General features: G+C 37.8%; 1 long non-coding RNA gene and 1 pseudogene across 1 annotated transcript in view; both read right to left on the bottom strand.

Moving 5' to 3' along the window:
* Positions 1–614: 614 nt before the first annotated feature.
* Positions 615–24619, bottom strand: part of LOC129525457 (uncharacterized) — a 37383-nt gene continuing 13378 nt past the window's right edge. The window contains exon 3 of the long non-coding RNA XR_008669768.2: positions 615–820. This is a non-coding gene — a long non-coding RNA (uncharacterized lncRNA). The remainder of the gene's footprint in view (positions 821–24619) is intronic.
* LOC109025357 (origin recognition complex subunit 3-like) lies at positions 20680–22912 on the bottom strand (annotated as a pseudogene).

The raw sequence follows: 24619 nt of genomic DNA, 5'->3' as shown, positions 1-24619 counted from the left end.
CAAAAATAGTTATTCCCAATTTGGCAAGCCAGAATGTATTATCGAATTTAAGAATAGCAAAGTCTAACATGTCTGAGACACAATTGCTTATATTTATTGAGCACTTGCATTGTGCCAAGCTCTGTTCAAAGCACTTTATAGTGTTAACTCTGCAGCAAGCCTAATGATTAGGTACTGTTATTTCCAAATTTACAAATGACGATGCCAAACCTGAGAGAGGTTAAGTGACTTGTGCAAAGTCACATGGCCTCTAAGTGGCAGAGCCAGGATTTGAACCTTGGTAATTTTGCTCCAGAAACTGCAGTATTAGCCACTTTACCCCACTGCATCTCATGTATGTGCTAAGCAACATCCCGAGTGTGTAGGTATTATTTTCCCCTGTGTTGGCTAGTCACTGGGCTGATAAGGGGAGAAGCAAGAATTTGTAGGGCGGCTTTCACAGGGGAAAACATTGTCATCCTTTATATTGAACATCAGGGACCACTCCGAGATGGAGAGAGAAACCTCATTTATTCACTTACCTGGATTCTTTTTCTTAGGTTGACTTCTAGAAAGAACTCACACTGAGGCAGAAATGTCATATAGCTTTATTATGTTAGCAATTTCACATCATGTTATATCAGGATCTTCCTGTATTAATATTGCTTTTTTCCAAAAGATAACATTACTGCTTGTTTCCATCAAACTTAACTCTGTGTTTCCTGTAAATACAGCTTCTGGGCTGGTTGCAGTCATGCACAAACATGGCAGTCTCCACATGCAGGAAGCCGTGGCCTCTATTCCCCACAAACTGAATCCCACTTATAGGATCGTAGTGCTCCTAAATTGGAAGAAAAATAAAAAGAGAGCTAAAGGAGCATTTGCCAATATTTGTATGCAATGAAAGGGAATTATTGTGCCCTGAGAAACCGCAAGGTACCAGGTGTAAGTACTTTACCTACATTTCCTTATTTAATACTGAGTATTACTTCAAAGAGTACATTACACATACTCATTTGACAAATAAATGCATAAACTACTATCAAGAAAAGTGGAAAGAGTTGCCTAATGCCACACAGCTAGTAACAGAGCTAGTGGTCTAGGGGACTGCAAGGCCTGTACTTTGTCCATAACACTCTATAACTTAAATCCAAGTAACTTTAGCCAAGTCTAATTTCCTTTAAACTCCAGAGTGCAAGCTCATTGCCATATGCTTCAGGCTTAAAGAATTAGCACCCCACCATGATGACCAATGGGCCAATGCTGCAGAGTGTCGTTCCAATATTGCTTGGCATAGGGAAGCAATGAGGTGTTGGAGTAAAGATGCGCTTTGCTCTTCCCCTCCAAAACTACTCCACTCCGACAAAAGAATTGAGTATAGAAGCCTAATTAGCTCAGCATGCAATTCTATCTACATTCCCCATTTTTCTGTAGGCTTCTAAGAGAGCTCTGTGGGAGCAAAATGCACACTGGGAAAAATCAAAACCAGCACCTGAAAGGCCTCACCACATGGAATCCTGGTGCCAGGGAATACCTCTGATAACCCAATCAACTGATGCCTTTTATTGGGTGTGATTATAATTTTTCACCCTAATTATTAATTTCACGTGTCAAGCAGAAACAGAGAAGTAAAGGGGGAGTTAAACAAAGGCAAAGGTGGTTACGTAAATTATGTTGACTCTCTGAAATAAATTTACAGTATCTTCCAGGTTCATAAAGAAGGGGAAAGGGAAAAGAAAGGGATAGCATATGTTATGTCTACCTTAGACTCCATCCCATCTTAGGCTAGAAGGCACGTATTTCTACAAGCTGCTGGAAGGTTTTACTGGGGCTCATCGACATACAACTGCTATTATCATCAGTAATTAAACCATTACAATGGTGGGCAGTGTGATTTTTCATGGGAGTTTTAATTTGCATATTCAATGCGATTCCCAGGCTTCTGAAAGTATTTAATGTTGAATTACAGGGTAGTTGTGAAAGTCTCAACAGGCTGGTTGAAGCTGTTCACTGTGTGCCTGAAAAGATGCCTTGACATAATGTTGGTTTTAGGGCTCCTACCCCTCTTTCTAGAAAGGCAAATGCACATATGCTTTGATTGTGCATAGACACACTGGTGAAAGTTCCTACATACAGAATCAGCCATATAAAGGGTGGTTGGAAAAAAAGTTTTCCTAAGGAAAGGAGAAAGGGGAAAAACTGAAATGGTTCCTCACCTGCTATGCATCAAGCTGTGTGGGCTTTGGCATTTGCCATACCCAAACTCAAATGCTAGCTACAGCTGTTCCCAATATTCTTGGTCCAGATATTTAAAGTTTGTGTTAGTTTTACTGTATTAAAATATATTCATATTTTAAGTTTATTTTGCAATATGTCTTGGAAAAGAAAATGTATAAGAAATATTAGAAAAAGACCAATAAATGTATATTCTATTCATTTCTTTATGGATGTAATTTATTTCTCAATAAAATACCAGGATAATTTTAACACCATTTATGAAAGAAGAAACCAGGTTTCCTCCGGACATTTGACTAACTTTCCCAAGCCTGGATAATCAAAGTTCTTTTTATAGTTTAGACAGGGACATTCCTAGGGTGGGTAAGAGCTTCGGGCTAATAATTTCTGTGGAACCCCTGTCTGGATAAACATATTGAGTCACTGAATTCCTGTGCCCACATAATTCCTGCAGCCCTACCTCTTGAAATCCCACTTGATGATGTCGTTAGTGGCGGCAAAAGCAATAGAGAGACCTTCCTTGTTGTCTTCATCAGGCCACCATGAAGATGAAACATGAAAAGAATAACCAGGAGGGTTCCAGAGACAGTAAAATCTGTATAATGTAAGGTATTCTGTCACTGTAATTTGTCACATCTCCTCTAAATAGCTGGATAAGGTCTTTTCTTTCTTCAGCACGATGCTTGCCAATTTGCGGTTGGTACAGGCCTCCACAGAACAGAGACAGAGGGTGAGGAGTCTCAGGCACCACTTCCCAAAGTGTGATCTGGATGACACTAGGCTTGTCAAATGTTCTATTAATATTAAGTTAAACAAAAATATAAAGGATTGGTGGTGAAATGTTTAGTTTATCAATATGTACATTAGCACATTTAAAACTACAAATACATTTATTTCAAATATATTTGAAATATATATAGCTTTTCAAATATATTTGTATTTTAAGTTTATTTTGCAACATGTCTTGAAAAATATATATGTAAGAAACATTAGAAAATGAACTGAAAACCTTTTCAAATAAAGAAACCATTACATGAGTGTTTTGAGCCGTAGATCCTCTTGTTTGTGGAATAACTGTTATGTGTCAGAGGAACACTGTTACTTAAATGGTTAGGCCTGGGCTTGTGCCCCATCAACACCACACTGGTGTTGAACAAATACTCAGAATGCAAACCTGTTGTTTACCTAGTTTTAATATAATATGTTTTTAACTTTTAATATAATAATAATATGGTTGGGTTTATGTCTACCATTTTATTTATTTCATTTTTTCCATCTATTTTTAATTTTTCTTTTTTCTATCTTCTGTCTTCTGTTGTATTAATTAAATATTATTTTAGAACTTTATTTTAATTTATTGACTTATTACCTATTTTTTTTTTAGTGGTTGTTCTAGGGATTAAAGGATACATCCTTAACCTCATACTGTCTACTTAGAGTTAAAATTGTACCAGATTATTTAAGGACCTTGTAATTCTACTTAACACCTCCACTTTCCGTATGCTAGAGTTGTCATATGTATTGTGTCTATGTATATTGTAAACTTCACAACCCAATTTATATCATTTTTTTCTTTAAACAGTCATATATATTTTAGAGGAAATATAGTCTTTTATATTTACCCACATTTTACCATTTCCAGTGTTTTTTATTCCTTCTTGGGTTTTCCATCTGTTGTAATCTTATTTCTGTCTTAATAAACTCCCTCCAGCATTTTCTGTGGTATAGGTCTGCTGGAGGCAAATCCCGTCCATTTCCATTTATCTAATACATCTTTATTCTCAGCCTGCTTTTGAAGAGGCCATAGTTGTCGTTTGCTAGATACTGCTTTTTGGTCTCCCTTGACCTCCAGCATTGTGCCTCAAACACTGTGGTTCACATATTGTACAGACTCTGGATTCTGTTATGTTTCTTTGAATATATTTACTTGACGTTCATTTATTTCTTTGACAAACAATTAACTTGACTGAACTCAAACTCCAAACTTTGGCCTTCCTCTGGTATGCATCAACTGAAATCTCTGTTTTCTTCTTTTACTCATTTGAGATGCTTGGATCTACCTTGTACCTGCATAGTTCAAAGATTAAACAGAGATTTGGGCACATTTTATGTATAGAACCTAGCCTTCCTGTTCATTGGCTTTCTCCTTTCTTGGATTTTCTCCTTCACTTTTACACTATTGCTATCACAATAACCCTTCTCTTCTGGTTCTTCAAGTCACTAAAATGATATGTTTTCCAACTGAGTTTTACCTACCGGGTATGACGCCCACAGGGCCTGTTCTTAGACAAAAGCCATCAAAGATGGCTCGAGAATAAATACCTCCCTCACCATATCTGACTCCTGTTATTTTCTGTCATATGCCTTCAGGTTTTTCTTTTCCAGAGTTTCCTTTCCAGAGTTTCCACTTTCTTTTCCAGAGTTCCAGAGCTGTTATCTAATAACATTGGTCTGATGGTTATCATCAGTTGGAACTACTCCTGCCAAGATTTTAATGTGTATACTTATTCCTACATACATCTTATTGTGACTCCCATGTAGGGCGCACTTTACAGTGGAATGAACATTTGAAAGCACAAAGGAAAGAACAAGAAGAGTCTGAGTGGAGGAGAAAGGGATGTTTTTAATCTTGGCGAGATCGAGGCGTATGTGCATGTGCATGGCCATAGGCCACTGCAATGAAGTGGGTAGAACTCTGGACCAGGAATCCACGGGAAGCAAGGACAACATGGTTACAGCCAAGACATCTGGAACAGCAGAGGTTCCTTTGATATAGGGTGGCCAGAGTGTGATGTGGAGAGGTTTGGAAGACAAGTTTTATTACACAGACGGTGTTTCAGATTGTGCAGAGATTTTAACCTCATCTTAAGGAGTTGTACTTATATTCATAAACTCATTGATGAGTTTAAAGCTGAGAAATAACACAATCTCATGAGCATTCTAGTGAGTTCGCTTTGACAGCTATGCAGAATGAGAGAGGAAAAAGGAGAGTAAGACCAAAGACAAAGAGGCCAGCTAGGAGGTTTCTGCTATATTCAAACAAAAGGCAAACTGATGAAGTTCTAGCATAGATATTTATAATGTGACAGGAAAGCTCAAGATAGAGATAGTAATTTTAACTGAAAGAATCCGGAAGTAATTCATGATAAAGACAGCATTCAAGTTACAATTGAATTTTCTGGTGTTACGGACTAAATACTCTCCCCAAAATTAATAGATGGAATCCTTAACCCCCAACGTGATTGTACTTGAATATAGTGACTTTAAGTAGGTAAATAAGGTTAAATGAGATCATAAGGGTTGGGCTCTAATTCAATAGGACTGATGTCCTTAAAAAAAAAGAGGAAGAGATACTGGGGACATGTTGCACACCGAGAAAAAGTTCATTTGAGTACACAGCGAGAAGGCAGGTGTATAGAAGCCGAGGAGACTGGCCTCAGAAGAAACCAACCTGGTTGGTGCCATGATCTTGGACTTATAGCCTCCAGAACTGAGAAAATTAATTTTCTTGGTTTAAGATACCCAGTAAACTGGTATTTTGTTGTGGCAACCCCAACAAAGTAAAACATGAGGGTAGTTCTTAACGTTTAGCCATTCATCCATTTGTAAACACTTCCATGCCTTTGATAATTCTTAATTGAAATCAATTATTTACCAGAAAACGTGCTACATGCTGAGCACATAAATGAACACGACATAGTAAATAACATATAAATAATCTCCACTTCCTTCCTTGTCATTTTTCTGGCTCTCCTTTCTGGTTTCATTCTTCTTCTTCCTCCTCATACTATCAGCGATAATAGCACTAGTATTTATGCTGTCCGTGCAGTGATGATAATCATTAGCACTGGTCAGGAGCACCATCCAAGTGGAGGAAACCTGGTTTAATTACCCCCAACCTGCAGTGCCCAGTAGCTGCCTCAATCTGTACATTTCTGATAGCTGTTTTGGAAAATGATCAAAGTTGTCTGTTGAAATAACAACTCACAGGAAGATAGTACAATGCCAAAGCAATATTATTATTGCTACTTTTCAGAAAAATGTATGTGTTGCGGATGTTTATGAGCATTTGTAATCACCAGCCATTTCTGTTGTGGTCACTGCAGGCAGTCTTAACTTGAAAGCCATAGAAAATACAACGAACCAAAGATAGCATTTCTTTATTCCAACCCCTGGCTGTCTTACCAGCTAGGATATTTTCAGAGCGTGTATATCCCTATCAGTGCTATTTAAATACATTGGAAATTTTTGGTGTCCATGATTTTTCTTTTCAGTGACTTATCCTCAGTGAATGTAGCTAAGGGATCAAATTCACTCACCAAGCAATTCTGTTATAAACAACCTGTTTCAGGGGGGCAGCCTATTGCAATGTTCAGAGAATGGACTTTCTAATTAGGTAGATGTGGGTTAATACCTATTGGTCTTACATGTTCAGTAGTAAGTTCACTCTTTTGAGCATTGATTTTTCTCATCTATACTATGAGGATTAATGGCATACTGTTTGTAAAGCATGATGCCTAGTACACGGTAGGTGACTCAAAATTATTATAACCCTTCTTCCTGCTTATCTACAAGCAATGTCACTAGGTTCCTAGCATGTCCTGTGGTTAAGTCGGCTTGAATTATGACAAGATTAGCTGAAGGGAATTTTCTCACCAGTCTGATCACTAAAAGACCCAGGGGGCTGAGGTTGGCTCCATTCAGCAGATACGTGTTGTGTTCTTTATAAAGGCACCAACCCCTTGAAGGCACCTCAAACCTCATTCTCACCCAGAGAATTTGATATTCATGCTGCTACATCAAAAGGTTGGGGCAGCTATTATGTATTAAAATGTGTCATTTTAAATTGCTTTTTTTTGCTAGCACTAGCAATATAGATATTGAAATTTCTTCAGAAAGTGCTTATCTCATCAAGAGTAAAATTATAGTATATGAAATACTAATTACAGTATTATGAAGAAGGTTGAACTCTTCTGTGACATTCTGTTAGGAGAATACTAATTTTCTCTCTTTCTTAAGACAGATAGAGCCACCCATTATAAGAAATGTGATCCCCCATCACTTTCTCTATCCCCCAGTGCCATTTTCACAGAACAGCAGGATAATCGCTCTAACACTTAGTCTCGGTCTAAGTCATCTGCACCATTCTATCTGCTCCCAAGGGAGTACCAGAAATTGAAACCAAATATGCCCCAAACTGAATGCAAATGCAGTGAGAAATATATTAGAAAGGGAGCTCTAACCAGTCTCATACATAGACTATTTATATGAATGTATTCATATACATGCATTTAAAATTAAATGAGTTAATATTTGCAAAACACTGTAACTTTGCCTGTCACATAGTAAATGCACACAAAATATTAGTTGCTATTATTTTATCATGATGATGATTTCGTGTAATTCGTGATTACCTAACACATACTTCCTTTATTCCCGTTTGCCAATATAAATGACTTGTCAGAGATCTGACAGCTAGCAAGTTAGGGAAATAAAGCTTGAATTTCAATCCCTTGAACATATTTCTTTATTTGGTCATCCCTTTACTTAACCAATATTGAGTGCCTGCTATGTGCCAGCCACTGTTCCAGTGCTGGACACATACAGATATATAGGACTTGGTGCTTCTTCCTGTGGAGCTCCCTTTCTAAAAGAAAAGATGGGCCAGCAACCAGCTGCTGCAATGCCATCTGGTCAGAGCTGCAGCTGGCAGCCTCTAGTCCCAGCCATTGGGGAGGCTGAAGTGGGAAGATTGCTTGAGCCCGGGAGGTGGAAGTTGCAGTGAGCCATGATCAAACTACTGCACTCCAGCCTCGGCAACAGAATGAGACCCAGTCTCCAAAAAAAAAAAAAAAAAAGAAGAAGTATAGGAGCACAGCCACAGCCACAACATCCCTGCTCTCCTGCTTCACGGGGTAGGTGAGGACAACAGAAGGAGGAGCCCTTCCCTCTCTAGGCTAGGTCTACTTATCTGGACCCATTGTATTGTCTACTTGTATTCTATTATCTACTTGTCTAGATCCATTGTATTGTCTGAAAAACAAGGGTATTGAAGTGGTTGATATATGTGGCCTTCCTTAAGTCAAAATTTTCTATTTCAACAAAGAGTTACCTGCCCAATACAATGCTTTTTTTTTTTCCAAGCAGTTCTGAAAAGTCTGAGCAGAGATATCTTACAAATTGAAGTATAGGCCAGGTGCCATGGCTCATGCCTGTAATCCCAGCACTTTGGAGGCCAAGACAGGTGGATCACTTGATCTCAGGTGTTTGAGACCAGCCTGTGCAACATTGCAAAACCCCATCTCTACCAAAAATACAAAAAATTACCCAGGCATGGTGGCACAAGCCTGTAGTTCCAGCCACTGGGGAGGCTGAGGTGGGAAGATTGCTTGAACCCTAGAGGTGGAGGTTGCAGTGAGCCAAGATTGAACCACTGCACTCTAGCCTGGGCAACAGAATGAGACCCTGTCTCGAAAAAAAAAAAAAAATGAGATACCATCTCACACCAGTTAGAATGGCAATCATTAAAAAGTCAGGAAACAACAGGTGCTGGAGAGGATGTGGAGAAATAGGAACACTTTTACACTGTTGGTGGGACTGTAAACTAGTTCAACCATTGTGGAAATCAGTGTGGCGATTCCTCAGGGATCTAGAACTAGAAATACCATTTGACCCAGCCATCCCATTGCTGGGTATATACCTAAAGGACTATAAATCATGCTGCTATAAAGACACATGCACACCTATGTTTATTGCGGCACTATTCACAATAGCAAAGACTTGGAACCAACCCAAATGTCCAACAATGATAGACTAGATTAAGAAAATGTGGCATATATACACCATGGAATACTATGCAGCTGTAAAAAATGATGAGTTCATGTCCTTTGTAGGGACATGGATCAAATTGGAAATCATCATTCTCAGTAAACTATCGCAAGGACAAAAAACCAAACACCGCACGTTCTCACTCATAGACGGGAATTCAACAATGAGAACACATGGACACAGGAAGGGGAACATCACACTCTGGGGACTGTTGTGGGGTGGGGGGAGGGGGGAGGGATAGCATTAGGAGATATACCTAATGCTAAATGATGAGTTAGTGTGTGCAGCACACCAGCATGGCACGTGTATACATATGTAACTAACCTGCACATTGTGCACATGTACCCTAAAACTTAAAGTATAATAATAAAAAACAAATTGTAGGGGGCTGATTTATTGTTGCCTAAAGTAAAGTTTCCAACCTCATTCACATCATGATGCACATAGATGATGATGACACCAGCATGGGACACTTGAGTAAGGGGCCAGGCTCTACCTCCCCTGCATACTTAAAGGACTCAGGAGATCAATATCTTGGCACATCAGTTGCTCATTTGGGCCACACCCTTGTGGCTGCTGGACCCCAGTTGGAGAATATTGGGTTTAAGGATGATAGGAGGAAGAAACCCAGTTCTAAGGGATGGCGTAACCAGGTGGTTGAGAGCAGTTTCAAGCCTGGAAAACAGTATCAGCTCTGCTTCTTACTGTTGTGTGAACTGAAACAGGTTATTAACAGAGCACCTCTTTGGTGCTCCATGTCTTTATCTCCACAAAGAGAGTGGTAATTTGTCTCACAAAGCTGTTGCAAGAACAGAACGAGTTGAGTGATTAAAGCTGGTGCACAGTAAGTGCTCAGTAAATGGCAGTTTTCTTCACTGTTCTTCTCTCCCAGATACAAGCATGGCCAGGTATTTTCTTGGACCACTTTCAAGCTCTCACTTTATTTTGACTTATAGCAGTATTATTATTTTTGAGCATTCAGTCGTCTTCTGATATTCTAAAAATTAAATAATCCAAAAAGGAGAAACTATTCTGACACATACCCAGGATAAGCTGTAACAATTAGAAATTTCAGGTTTTTCAATTCAATAAACTTTACCAACTTACTTCCCATTGCACAGAAGTTGCAATTGTGGAAGATTTATTTAAACTCAAAAATGCTCAATGGGCTATGCTATCATTGCTTCTGTGCATATAATCCACGGCTCGTGTAGTGTGAACAGGCTGAAGGAAACTCTAGTTTAATGACCAAGTTTTATAATGATGTATTTTTTGCTTCTCAAATATGGAACATTTTTATTTTAATTTTTCTGAATTCACTTTTATTATTATAAAATTGCTACATCAACATGATTTAAGAAGTTAAGTACTACTGGGAGGATGAAAAGTGGGGAGAAAAAAAGTTATACCTTGCTTCACCTTTCCCCCAACTTTTAGACTTGCACATATTTGAACTATGCACCTTTTTGTGTGTTTCCACTGTTAATGACCACTATATAAGCAAATTACTTATACTACCATTTCTTGATTTTTTTTCATTTTAGACACTTTTTTACTTCTTTTTTCATAGATGAGGTTTTTACTCTCATCCATATACATTTTCCCTTTTCCATCTTCCAAATTGTCACAGTTTTTGATTAAATCAAGTCAAAGATTTGATAAAAATACAATGAGTAGAAAAATAGATGCTGTTCACTTCTATTTCGAATTATATATATCTATTTTATTTTTATGTTACTCTAAGTTCTGGAGTACATGTGCTGAACGTGCAGGTTTGTTACATAGGTATACATGTCCCATGGAGGTTTGCTGAAACTATCAACCCGTTGTCTAGGTTTTAAGCTCTGCATGCATTAGGTATTTGTCTTAATGCTCTCCCCCACCCTTTCCCCCAACCCCTGGACAGGCCCCAGTGTGTGGTGTTCCCCTCCTTGTGTCCATGTGTTCTCATTGTTCAGCTCCCATTTATGAGTGAGAACATGCAGTGTTTGGTTTTCTGTTCCTGTATTAGTTTGCTGAGGATGATGCTTTCCAGCTTCATCCATGCCCCTGCAAAGGACAAGAATTTATTTTTTTATTTGTTTTTTTTTCGTGACGGAGTCCCACTCTGTCACCCAGGCTGGAGTGCAGTGGCACGATCTCGGCTCACTGCAAACACTACCCGGATTCAAGTGATTCTCCTGCCTCAGCCTACCGAGTAGCTGGGATTACAGGCACCCACCACCATGCCTGACTAATTTTTGTATTTTTAGTAGAGACGGGGTTTCACCATGTTGACCAGGCTGGTCTTGAACTCCTGGCCTCAGGTGATCCACCCGCCTCAGCCTCCCAAAATGCTGGGTTTACAGAACTCATTCTGTTTCATGGCTGCATAGTATTCCATGGTTTATATGTGTCACATTTTCTTTATCCAGTCTATAACTGATGTCCATTTGGGTTGGTTCCAAGTCTTTGCTATCATAAATAGTGCTGCAATAAACATACATGTGCATGTGTCTTTATAGTAGAATAATTTATAATCCTTTGGGTATAAATTATTTTTATTTATGGGTTTTCTATATATTTATCACCAATTCTTCAGAAATACTTCAACAATTTTTTTACATTACCACATCTTTTAAATATAAATAACCTATGATTTTCTTTTCCTCTATGGTCGCCCTTCTTTAGAGCTCTCTGTTTTCCTGATTCAGTATAACTGATCATATTCTCATCATCTTAAATCTTCTTATTACCCCACTTCTGGGGGAGATACCTTATTTCCTGAATCATACACATGCTTCTTTATTTAGTTCTGTATTTTTCTGAAGTATACCCTCTAATTACTGGAGGATGCTTGTAGTTATTAAATAGCTTGCTGAGAAATTTATTTTAATTATATTCTTATGTCTGACTGAAAGTTTGATACTAGACATCCAGGTTAAAAATAATGTTTCTTCAGAAGTTTGAAAACATTTCTCTATTAATTTTTAGAGTTTATTATTGCTGTTGAAAATCCAATTCCATTTTCATTCCTGATCCTCAGTAGGTGCTATGGTTTGAATATATCACCTTCAAAATTCAGGTGTTGCCAATGTGATAGTATTAAGAGTTGGGGCCTATAAGAAATAATTAGGCCACAAGAGCTCCTCTCTCATGAATGAGATTAGATGCTTTTGAGTCTGATGGAGATCAGCCATTTTTGCCCTTCTGCCTTCTGCCATGTGAAGATACAACGTCCCTCCCTGCCAGAAGATGCAGTGTTCAAGGCACCATTTTGAAAGCAGAGACTAGGCCTTCACCGGATGAGGAATCTGCTGGTGTCTTGGTCTTGAACTTCCCAGCCTCAAGAACTGTGAGAAATAAATGTCTGTACTTCATAAATTACCCAGTTTTGAGTATTTTGTTATAGCAGCACAAAATGGACGAAGACAGTAGATGGAAGCTTTTAAGGCTCTTCTTTTTATTCCCAATGACCTTCACATGAATATTTCTCCATCTATTGAGATGGGCCCTCTGGGCCCACAGTCTGGAGACTTCTTTTTTTGCTTTTTTGACAACGTATTCTATTACTTCTTTTCTAATTTATTGGTCTCCATTGACAAAGAAAAAAATAAACAAGTAAGGACATTTATTGTATTCACGTTATAGCAATAGGAAGAGCACCCTAGATCCCAAGATCAGAGAGTCTTGGCAGGGTGTTCTTGCCTTCTACTTATATAGTGAAGAATAGACAAGCTATAGATGAGCTGATTTATAGCTGGCACTGTTTTTGCAATCAGCAGAAGACTCAGTCAGTCAGTCAAACTAGAAATATTTATCTCTATGTCTAGTTAGTTGCAGAAAAACAAACTTCTCCTCTCTGTTACACATCTATTTGTTGGATGTTAGAGCTCCTCAAATGATCTCACTTTCTTATTTCCTATGCTGTCTTTCCACATTTGCTTTTTAGTTCAAATTTTGGAAAAAACAATTGGAATCTTATTTTTAAACATTTTTTCATATAAGCAATCATAATTTTAATTTACTGATTTTTAAAAATTTTCTTCAGTTACACCTTTTTTATCATATCTTGTACTTATTTTAAGATTTCAGCCTTATCTTTTATCTGTCTAAATATATTATAGTTTTATTTGAAATTTTAATTCTATTTTGCTTAGAGTTCCTTTCCCTTTCCTCTCTCTCTCTCTCTCTCCCACTTTCTCTCCACCCCCCCCACCTTTCTCCTCAAATTAAAGATATTCCTTCATTAAATGCTACTTCATATTTAAATATGAGTCAGTAAAAAGCAAATTAGAGATTCCCTGTGTGGGAGGATGGCAATTGGGGAACAGTTGGCCTTAACTTCTCTGCCTCACTTTAGAGAAATGAGATGACAAACAGGTTTTTTTGTTTTGTTTTGTTTTGTTTTGCTTTTTGCCTGTTTTTTACCCATTATCTGCCCCCAACCCAATTGGAGAACCTCCATATGTCATTATCTGTGTGTCATATCCCTGAACTCTCTCTTTTATTTTTTCCAGAGAGGAATCTTCCAGTCTCTAGCTTTGAAGATAACTGCCTTATTCCTTGCATTTAAGAGCAGGGAGAGAAAGGAAGCTGAGAGCGCTACCATTACCATACAAAATGGAGACATTCACTTCATCTCCCTATGTTTTTGGTCCCACATCTGACCTTCATCCTTCCCTGTGCCTGGTGCACTCAAGTCCAGAACCTCTAAGGTTCAGTTCCTTAGCATACAAACCTCTGGTCTCCTGGGATTGGAGGAACAGAGAGAGAAGAGAATAGGAATGAAATAATGTCTGACCACGGGAATACAGAAGACAGAGGGGATATGAAGAAAAACTACTCTACACACAGTAGTTTCATTTCCATCCCTCCTTCACTGACACCTTCCCAGGTGCCGTAAGCTGCAAGTCTTTCCTTGGCTCCTAGGGAGGATCCTCTGATTTCTCCTTGAAATATCCTTCTCCAGGTTTAGAGGGTATAATGACCCCTGCTCTGCTATGCCAGTTATTACTCCTTCATCCACTTTCAAATTTCTAAAAGTTCATAGAAATCTCTTGTCTGCTCTTGTCTCCTCGTTTTTCTCTTTGTAATGTTGCTTTTTTAGCTACTAAAAATTTCCTTTAATTTTATTTTAATAGAGTTTGGGGAGAGAGAAAAAATAAATGAGTATAGTCATTCCATTCTGTTATAACCAAATTCAAATGTGACATTTATTATCTACTTATTTTTGCTTTTTCACTTTTAAAGACACCTTTAGTAGTCATTGAGTGACTACCATAATAATAAAATTATAAGAACAACATTAATAACTTTCATTCTTAAAGTAATATAATATTTTAGAATTTTAAAAGCTCTTTGGCATTTAATCCTCCATGTGGAGTGGATGTTTTTATCCTTATATTACATGAGATAATTGAGGTTAATAGAGTTTAAATAATATGTGTATGGCTGCATAATTAGTTGATAAAGGGCCTAAAACCGGAACTCAAAATTCCAGACCTTACTCTGGTACTATTTTGAAGACATTATAAAGCATTTTGCTAAATACTTGCATGAAGTGTAAGCATAAAAAAGTACAAACAAGAAGACCTAAATTTTGCCCTCAAAAAGCTCTTAATGTAAGAAGAAAAGTATAGTAGCCCCCTTATCTACAATTTCACTTACAGTGGTTTCAGTTACCCATGGTCAACCATGGTCCAAAAATAGCTGAGGACAGTACAGTAAGATACTTTGATAGACAGACTGGGAGAGACCACATTCACATAACTTTTATTGCAGTATATTGTTGTGTTTGTTCTACCTTATTGTTAGCTATTTTTGTTAATTTCTTACTGTGCCTAATTTATAAATTAAACTTTATCATAGGTGTGTATATATGGGAAAAATGTATAAATAGGATTTAGTACTATTGATGGTTTCAGGCATTCCCTGGGGTTCTTGGAACATACCCCCTGGGGGAATAAGCAGGGACTACTATATATGATATTTTAACTTTAATATAAAAAATAATAAAATAAGCCCTTCAACATTAATAGGCTGTGCCTCTAAGATGCTTAGAGATTGAAAGAGAAGGGAGATTGGTCTAATTAGAAAGACCTAGTTAAAAAAAGTGAGTGTTTGAGCTTTGACCATAAAGAATGGGTACAATTTTGATAAGCAGATAGAAGAAAGGGCTTTCCTGGATGGGAGGAGAAAATACACAAGTAACTGGTGGGGGCAATCCCCAGCCTATCACCTGAACTAGTGAGCTGGTTGCCTGTTGCAGGATGAGTGGACAAATGGGATTAGAAAGGGAATTTAGAGAAATATCATGGAAATCATGGATGTCTTGCTAACGAATTTAGAACTATTTGATTTCAGAAAAAGGAAGTAAATGGAGTGACATAAAAATATCATTGCTTTTTCTGTTTTTCTAGCAATTATTTTTTCCTAAATTTCACACTTTCTAAATGCAAATTCAATCTTAATGAGAAAGAACTAGCAGTCTTGTCTCTGAAGTTGGTTTCTTGCACTTAGAGTTGTGAGAAATGTGAATAGACTGAGAAGTTAGGGGTGGAAGAGGCTTTAACTACTACTAAGTCCATCACCCTCGCTCACATGCACAGATTTCACAGATAAGGAAACTGAGGCTCAGGAAGACTATAAGCTATAATTGCTTTCATGTTTATCACAATATGTAATTTTCATTTCTGCCCACATGATGACAATAATAACCTATTTTATAATACAATATAATCCTTACTTTCTAACCATTAGGATTAAGTTTCTGAAAAATGTCATGGAGGAATGGTTTGTATTTCAAGAATTAAGACATTATGGAAAAAAAGACTTAGTAGCAAGGAGATCAGGAGTAAAACCTAGGAAAGGTTTAATTTTTATGTTTACTGAAATATAACAGTAAAAGCAGAACACTCAATATAGATAGCACTAATGATATTTTATGCATGCTAAATTAGAATGGCCTCTGTGCAATTAATTTTCATTTACTAACTTTTGGAAGTTTCAGGGTTTCAACTCCCTTGCAGCCTCTAGGTTAGCCTTGTACATTTGTTTTATGAGCATGATGAAGGGCAAGAGGCATTTGGTTTTGTGACTTTCCTTCACATAAATGGTAATGTCTTTCTGTTTTTATGATTACGATATTTCAAAATTTCGAAAACACATAGGAACTATGAATATTTGAGATGGAAAAAGTTCTGGGTGATTGGTAAGCAGCTGGGCATACTTCAGACACCAAGGTTGTATTCTGAGCTTGGCTACTGAGAAGTTCAGGTCAAAGTTTTCATACTTAGCCTTAGGGCTCTCTCTCTCTCAGCACACAGAGGCTTCTACTTTTTTTTTTTTTTAATCTTGCCCAAAGCTTTATTACAAAAAACAAACAAACAAGCAAAAACACTTCAGTTCCACCTCTATGTTGACTCTTTTGATATTCCCAATCCTTATTTGACTCTCCTCTAATTAGCCTTGAGAGTAGAGTCACTAAATTTCCAAGTACTCAACTCAAACTTTTATAGTTGTTGTAAAGGTATACAAATGCAAATTCTTTACAGAAAATCTTTGTGGAAGGAAAGTTGCCATTGGAATGGATATTCCAATCGTAACTCCCCATATGCTAGCAATTCAAATATTTCTGAGGCACTGGAATAAGAGCCCCAGTGCATTATTTACTTGAAAAGCATCCACTCCACCCCTTTCAGCAGATTGAGATCAAGCTTAGAAGACAAAAGCCTTGGAAATTATTTCAGTTTCCGTAGGTGAGAAACTCATCCAGGTTGAAGACACATGCTTGGTACAGAAAAGACACTTGGGGTCAGGGGAAAGTGGCCACACAACTAATCTCAGTAGGTTGATCTTTAGCCTAGTTTGCTTAGGAACAAAGCTGTACCACTGACCCAGGAAAAAACAAAAACAAAAACAAAAACAAAAAAACATGTCTCTAGAGTCTCTGTAAAAATAGCATATTGTAGGCAGTCAGTAAGTATGTGCTGCTCAGGAGATGATAGGACACTTTTTTTTTTTTTTTTTTTTTGACGGAGTTTTCTCTCTTGTTGCCCAGGCTGGAGTGCAATGGTGCAGTCTTGGCTCACTGCAAACTCCGCCTCCCAGGTTCAAGCAATTCTCCTGTCTCAGCCTCCCGAGTAGCTGGGATTACAGGTGCCCGCCACCACACCCAGCTAATTTTTGTATTTCTAATAGAAACAAGGTTTCACCACATTGGCCAGGCTGGTCTCGAACTCCAGGACACCTTTTTTGACTGTTTATGAAGAAAGAAGAAGCAGCAGCTATAAATGCTGCTACCTGCTGAAGCATTTTCTGAGAAAGATAAACCCTGGGAATTTTAAGGGGAAGAAAGTTAATAGGCAGTTTAGGGACATGTATCTACTTATTTACACCCTTCCCACAACACATCTGTTTTTGAATCAGAAAAGAATAATTTGAACACAATCATCAATGTTAAGAGTTTTGGAAGATGTTTCAAATCTGTGATCTCACTGAACCAAATCACAGGCGTTCTTAGTAAGATAGAGCCAATATTATGATTCCCTTTAGGTAGAAGGAGAAAATGAGGCTCAAAAAAGGAAAGGAACACATTCAGATGCATATACACAATGTGAACCCCCATACGTGTGTGCACATGAGCACACTTGCACACAGTAAGTCCATTATTCTGCCATCTCAACAGTAAAATATGGCCATGGCATAAGACACTGGGCCACTCTCCAGAGCAAGCCACAGGCTGGTGTTCCATTTCCTGAGATGCCTTTGCGTAATGTGAGACAGAGGGTCTAAACAAGGTACAAGCCAGGATTTTGAGAAATAAGCAAGAAGTCTTTCCTTTACCACAGTTTACATTTTTAAAATTTTACTAGTACTTTTATTGAGTTATAATTTTCATAGAGTGAAAGGCACAGAACTTAAAAACATAGTCCCATGATTTTTGACAAATTAATTTATACGCATAACCCAGAGCCCTATCAAGACACATGACATTTCTATCAAGCCAGAAAGTCTCCTTGTGGCCCTTCCCAGTCAATACTCCCACCTCCACTGGCTTTCCTTTTAATGACTGGGTACTTCTAAACAGCCAAGATAACATTTTTTATTATTGTTCATAGCAGGTAAACAACTCTGGGAAATTCATCATCAGTTTCTAAAAGTAATCTGTAAACCACATCCAAATATTTTTCTCTTAGGTAAGTTACCCGAACCTATTTATTTTAAAGATATTAAACTCTTTCCCATAATCATTTTTCTAGTCTGCTAAGTATAATGCCTTAATTGAAAATACGTAGTATGGTTTCATACGAGAGACACTCATTGTACATGCTTATTAAATAAACATGCTATTTAACTATCTCATCCACCCTTAACATTGACTCTTACTTTGTAAATATATAATGCATTATATGTTGTATTTCTATGCCACTGATGGCTTTGTTAAATTTTTAAAAATTATTATTAATTTGATTTGGGGTTAACTCTTTATTGCTCAGATCCTACTTTCTCAGTGGTGTTTTTAGAAAACGTCTAGCAGAAAAGGTGGATAAATGTATTCTTTGGTCAATAAATGACTACCACTTTGAGATAGATTTTCTTCATAGGAAAAAACTCGTTAAGAAATAGAATCAGTGAATGCATTCTTACTGAAAATTGTTAAATTGTTTCTTAAGCATGACTCTTGAGCATTAGTTCAAATGAAAGCATAGATTTTGAAAGATATTTGATCAGAGGATCAACTAAATTCTGAAATATTCAATTTCATTGTCTTTCTTTACCTTTAATTGCATTACAGATGTCTTATAAATGTGTGATTAAAATATGAAAAAGTATGTCAGTAAGTAAAAATTCATCACCTCAGCCAGAAGTGAAGAGTATGTATCACCAGCCAGAGGCTATCATCACCACTTCCAAAGACAATGAGCCTCATTGAACTATAAGCCATTCCAGCAATTATAGCTGTTTCACTCACTGTTGTGCTCTGAGAATCTAGTTCAGTGCTTGGCACATACAAGCGCTCAACATATGTTGAAGAAATAACAAAATAAGTGTGGACAAAAACTGGTCCTCATCTGTCCTTAGTCCATTCAAGTTGCTATAACAAAAATACCATAGACTGGGTAGCTTAAACAACAAGCATGTAGCAAACATTTATTTATCACAGTTCTAGAGGCTGAGAGGTCTAAAATCAAGGCACTACAGATTCAGCTTCTGGTGAGAGCCAACTTCCTGGTTCATTGATGGCAATCTTCTCTCTGTGTCTTCATGCAGCAGAAGAAATGAGGAAACTCTCTGGGGTCTCTTTTGTAAGGGCACCAATCCCATTTATGTGGTCTCCACTCTCATGACCTAAACACCACCCAAAGGTCTCAGCTTCCTATACTGTCACATTGGAGGTTAGGATTTTAACATGTAAATTTTGGGGGCATATAACATCAGTCCATAGCATCATGCAACATTATACCTCTGTTATCTAGCATACCTGCCACATGAAAGCTACTCAATATCTTATTGAATAGAATTAGCCACACTTAAATGGTAAGGGACTGAGAAGGCATGGTAAATGTATCTGAAGCCACATCTCAGAAAGAAAGATGTTTTAAAATCATTTTGTTCAAGGCAGTGACTTAGTACTTTGCAGGTCAGTGAACAGTCAGTATGTACTATGACATATGTTGGATTTGGAAGCTTACTCTGTCACCTATTAACCATGTGACAGGGGCAAGTGTTTTAGCCTTTGGAGACTCATATAATGTAAGTCTGTGAAATGGGATTAAAATAACTCACTGAGATATGAAGATTAACTGGGAACTTTCATGGGAAGGTTTCTGCACAATGCTTGGCACAAAGTGGTTGGGACACTCTCTTCTTCCCTTCATCTGAAGGAGTAGCTTTCCTTAAAATGTGGAATACTCGTGAGATTATGAAAAAAAGAGTGAGGCTGAACTTAGCGCCTTCCACCTTGATTGATTTTCTGTCTGTGACTTCTAGTTCTATTTTCTTACAGACAAATGTGAGTTATTAGCACTGCTATTAGCACTGCTGAGCTGTTGCCACCATGCTAGAGCAGACTGGACTCACTCTGAATGTGTTGTTAAAAGCTCTGCCAGCTGAGTGCATCCTGGGTTTCCTTCACAAACCATAGAGTTTCTGACTATGGGATCTCACAAGCACAGTATTAATCTCAAGCCCTAGCCTGAAGTTTTGGTCATGCCAATAAGAGATTTGGCAGGACCATCACTGAAATAAAAGATTAAGTTGAAATAATATGCAGTAATCCAACCTAAGCCACTGACTAAAAGAAGAATCCATCTCTGATAAAGAACTGGCTATTTTATAATCAGCAAAGGGACCTTAACCATGTTCATTCTGAAAATATTCTTCAGGTACTGATAAGTCAAAGGGAATACTTTTTTAAAAAATTTATACTCCTGGATAAAGGAATTCATTACATTTGTATACTATAAGTTCAAGAATGATTTACTCACAATTTAGTAATGACTTTGTGGAAAGTACAGTAAAATGTGTGAGCAGTTTTAGTTATATATACTATTTGTTGGACTCTAAAGTATTCCACAGTTGTTTTGATATATGCCTGTTTGGAGTTAGCAATGTACTTTTCTGGATAAACATCACATAAGGATTACACATTTATCTTCTCACCAAAACAGCCTCCTCTACTCCTCTAGCGTATGTAAATATGACTGGTCACCTTTTTCTCTTAAGCTAAATCTGATAGTTCTGGCTTTGATCATTTGCTTTCTAGCAGCCTCCCCATGTTAGCCTTGCCACATGGTCAGTCTTCTGTTTGGTAGGTTTTATAAATCCTAAAAGTTCTAGTTCAAAAACAGTTCTAATAAACCAAGCATAGATAATTTCATTCATTTCTTCTGAGGATGTAGAATTTGCATCCATTTTTTCAGCAGCTGTCAAAATTGTTGCAAAAGCCTGTGAATAGTCCACAAGGTTGATTAGCCTGCGACACTCTAGGTACAATTTGTATGCTATGCCGATGTCTGGGGTGATATTTGGAATGCACCCTTCTTCCCTTTTCAGTGCTTCATTCTTTAGATAATAGTAAGGATTGTTGAGTGCAGTATGGAGGGCAATTCACGGAGCAGCATTAAATGCCTACGAAGGGCATGGGCGGCGCTGAAGCACACCACCTCATAGAGGCTGTGTCTCAGGAGGCAGAAGGTATTCTCTCACAAGACAGTCATGAAGTTCACAACGTTTTCTCTGAGTACTTCAAATTTGGTTTGCTTTTTACTTCTGCTTAACTCCTTCATTTCCAGTAAAGACTTCTGAAGATGATAGAGGTCTGCCTTCTGAAGCCCCTTTGGCTATGAACCAGAAGCATCTTCTACCTCTTTGGTTTCATCGAAGCTCTGAAACTGGGCCAGGAACTCCTGTATTCTCTTAGCTGTGCTGCCAAGGTGCTTTTCACAAGAAGATTTAAAAACCTCGAAACATTTCTCAAGTATGGTCATCAGTTCATCCTTTGCCAACATCTTCAGCAGCTGCAGGACTGATGCATACTCCTCTGATTTCCGGATGTTCTTTTCTAAACATGTGCGGTACAACTCTCTGATCTGCCGACCTAGTGGATACTTGGGAAGAGAAGAGGTGAACTTATGAACACATGTCAAAACCAGAAAGTAATTCATATGATAAACATGCAGGTTTTCTAGTAATAATTGCCTTTCCTCCTTCAAACATCTCTCACTGGTCAAGAGTGCAACTTGCTTTTCTGAAGCTTGCTTTTCCACATATCTCCTAAAAGATGGAAGACGTCAGATGTTTTCACATTGATTATTTGATAAAAAATTTATTCTTCTTTTGACTTATGGAAGATTACAGCACAGGACACTTAAGGGCTGGGAACAGAAATGCTCTAATAAAGACAGTTGAAGCCTTTTATAAAGCTTTGAATCGAGAAATCATGTTACAAAAAGATGTTGGTCAGAACCTGCAATACTTTTTCATTTATTTTAAAGGGAAGCTGAGTTGTAAGAAGTAGCTTATTGAGTACCATAGTCAGATGCTCCTTGCAAGACAAAAATTGAAACAGTACTATGCACAACAGAGATGATACTGCATGAGGAAACAATCGGTGGTTGATAATAGATGTGGCGATTCCCACAATGAGTATTAGTGCAAATTCATGCAGATGTTGACTGCTGATAATTACGAAATCTTGCAGTACTTTTGTGGCAAAGCTTTCCATATCCTTTAAGGTAGCCAAAACAGGAGGAGACTGCCATTGGCTAGAAGTAGTCCTCTTTTTGCTTGGCATTTTTGGGTCTGTCTTCTGTGTGACAGTCATGTACCAGCTGGAAAGTGAATCCATTAAATAATGTGTATTTCTCTGGGTGACCTGAACGCTTTCCCCCTCTTCGGATTTTAGATGTACACAGCAGTTCATTAATTATGAGACCAACTTTTGCAAAAAATGTTTCATATCTGGACAGTCTTTAGTTTGCGATGAGACTACATATGGTGTGACTTTATTCTGAAGGGCCTCTGTTAGACTTCTGAATGTTAAATCATGATCTGTGACTTTCACACCAAGAACAAGAGCAGCAGTTGGAATTTCTCTGAGTTTTATTTGACAGCCCAAGTCTCTTGAATTCTTCTGGAATCCAGAATGAGATTTTTGCAGAAATTCAGTTAGATTGTCAAACAAGTTTTTATTTAATTCCTCTTGTAGTGGCTCATTTTCAGATTTCATTTGCTGCCATATCAACTAAGTTCCAAATTGAAGCTTACTGTCCTTAGGCTCATTTTTCCCTTTGTTAAAATAGTCCTCCATTGGCACAGAGATCTTTCTCTTTTTGGAGTTTGGCTTAAAAACAAAGCAGCCCTTAGACACTGAGGAGGTGGCCATGGTCTTACTGGCTCTGTGGATACCAGATGAACCGGGAATACCTTTTGACTGTGATCCTGAGGGGAGAGTGGAAGAGTACAGGTTGAAGAGAGTACTGCAATTTCAGAACACTAGTGGATTCTATTGTCCTTTTGCGATTAGACTTATTTCAGGGTCATAACAGGTATTTTCCTGATGGTACCTGATAGGACACTTTAAGTACATATATGAGGGCACTAGCATTTTGAGCTGCATGGCCTGGTCTTACTGACCTCTTTTAGCCCAGTATCTTTAGTAAAGATACTTGCCTCTTCCATCACATCCTTCCATATAGCCCACTTCCCAGTTACACCAGTGCACACCTGATGGCTTAGAAACCAAGTCCATCTAATACATATACTCTCAGCTCATATACACCCTTTTTCTTTGTATTCCTACCTTTGCATGTACTAGTTTATAATTCAGAATATTCTCACCATCTTTTTTTCCTGGGGATATCTCTCACTTCCTTTGAGACTCTTGGCTCTTCCTCTGACCTCCCATAAGACACTCAGCTTATAGCTTTATAATAGATTTAGCTTGTTCTGTCTTCCTATGTAGAATTTTTACATGGCTGAATGTACACAATGGATAAAGAAATGAATCATAATAGATATTCAACAAATATTTGTGAAATACATTAGGTTTTTTTTTTTAATTAAGTACCAATCCGGGGCGTAAATTAGCATAATTTGTGGGTGCTAGGAGGGGGAAAGGATAGTAAAGATACAGCTAAGGTAAGAAGATTGACTACATACCTCTCTCTAACTTCATGGGGTGGAGACTTTCTTCTTTGAAGTTTTTTTGAGACGGAGTCTCGCTCTGTTGCCCAGGTTTGAGTCAGTGGTGCAATCTCAGCTCACTGCAGCCTCTGCCTCCTGGGTTCAAGCAATTCTGCCTCAGCTTCCCGAGTATCTGGGATTATAGGTGCCCACAACCATGCCTGGCTAATTTTTGTATTTTTGGTAGAGACAGGGTTTCACCACATTGGTTAGGCTGGTCTTGAACTCCTGACCTAAGGTGATCCGATGGCTTTGGCCTCCCAAAGTGCTGGGATTACAGGTGTGAGCCACCACGCCTGGCCCTGAAGTTTTAACATATAATAAAAATCAAGATGAACACTGACCTTGTACTAAATATCTTCTATCAACCTCTTATGAAATAGCAGTCACATGGCCAGTTAGTTTATCTCATTCTAAGCCCCTACTTAAATTGTAAATGGTAATTCATATGCATTTGCCTGGTGTTTTATGATTTCCTAAGTGCATGTATATCTATGATCATGGAAGTTTATATAATGTTAACTGCACAGACTTCAATATTTGCTTGAATTCTAATCCTGGCTGTATCATGTATTGACTTATAACCTTGGGCAAGTCTATTAACTTCCCTGAAACTCTGTTTCCTTGATCACAAAATGCAAATAGAACATTTCTTATAGGGCTGCTGTGTTTATGAGTGGATCTCTAATACACACTACATATGTTGCATTTATTTTTGATTCACGGGAAGCACTGAAAAATGTTAACAATAATGTGGATAGTGATCTTTTTTGAATTTTACATACAAGTCTGTGAAACAAGAAGAGATTTTATTGTCCTCCACTTAGTAGGTAGAAAAATTGAGACTGTTATCATTAAACTTCTAGTGCGTAAGTAACTTTCCCAAGGACCCAATTACAACATAAAG

The sequence above is a fragment of the Gorilla gorilla genome, chromosome 9, assembly GCF_029281585.2.
Source record: "Gorilla gorilla gorilla isolate KB3781 chromosome 9, NHGRI_mGorGor1-v2.1_pri, whole genome shotgun sequence".
Classification (NCBI taxonomy): Eukaryota; Metazoa; Chordata; class Mammalia; order Primates; family Hominidae; genus Gorilla; species Gorilla gorilla.
The sequence above is the reverse complement of the archived record's forward strand: the minus strand, read 5'-3'. Positions and strand labels throughout refer to the sequence as shown.